Source organism: Lupinus angustifolius, chromosome LG19, assembly GCF_001865875.1.
Source record: "Lupinus angustifolius cultivar Tanjil chromosome LG19, LupAngTanjil_v1.0, whole genome shotgun sequence".
Lineage (NCBI taxonomy): Eukaryota > Viridiplantae > Streptophyta > Magnoliopsida > Fabales > Fabaceae > Lupinus > Lupinus angustifolius.
This window is the reverse complement of record NC_032027.1, coordinates 8,985,200-8,985,402: the sequence shown is the minus strand read 5'-3', so window position 1 is coordinate 8,985,402 and position 203 is coordinate 8,985,200.

Genomic DNA, 203 nt, shown 5'->3' with positions numbered 1-203 from the left:
AATTTGATGAATTTCATACACAAGATAAAAAAAACAAATTGAACCATAAGTGATCATTAGAATAATTGTGCACAGGTCTGATTCCTCATTTCATTCAAATAAAATATATAGTACTCATATCATACATGACATACATACATACATTAAAGTATAACTATATTTTTCAATGCATAGTCACATTCATATACCAATCATTATAGCAA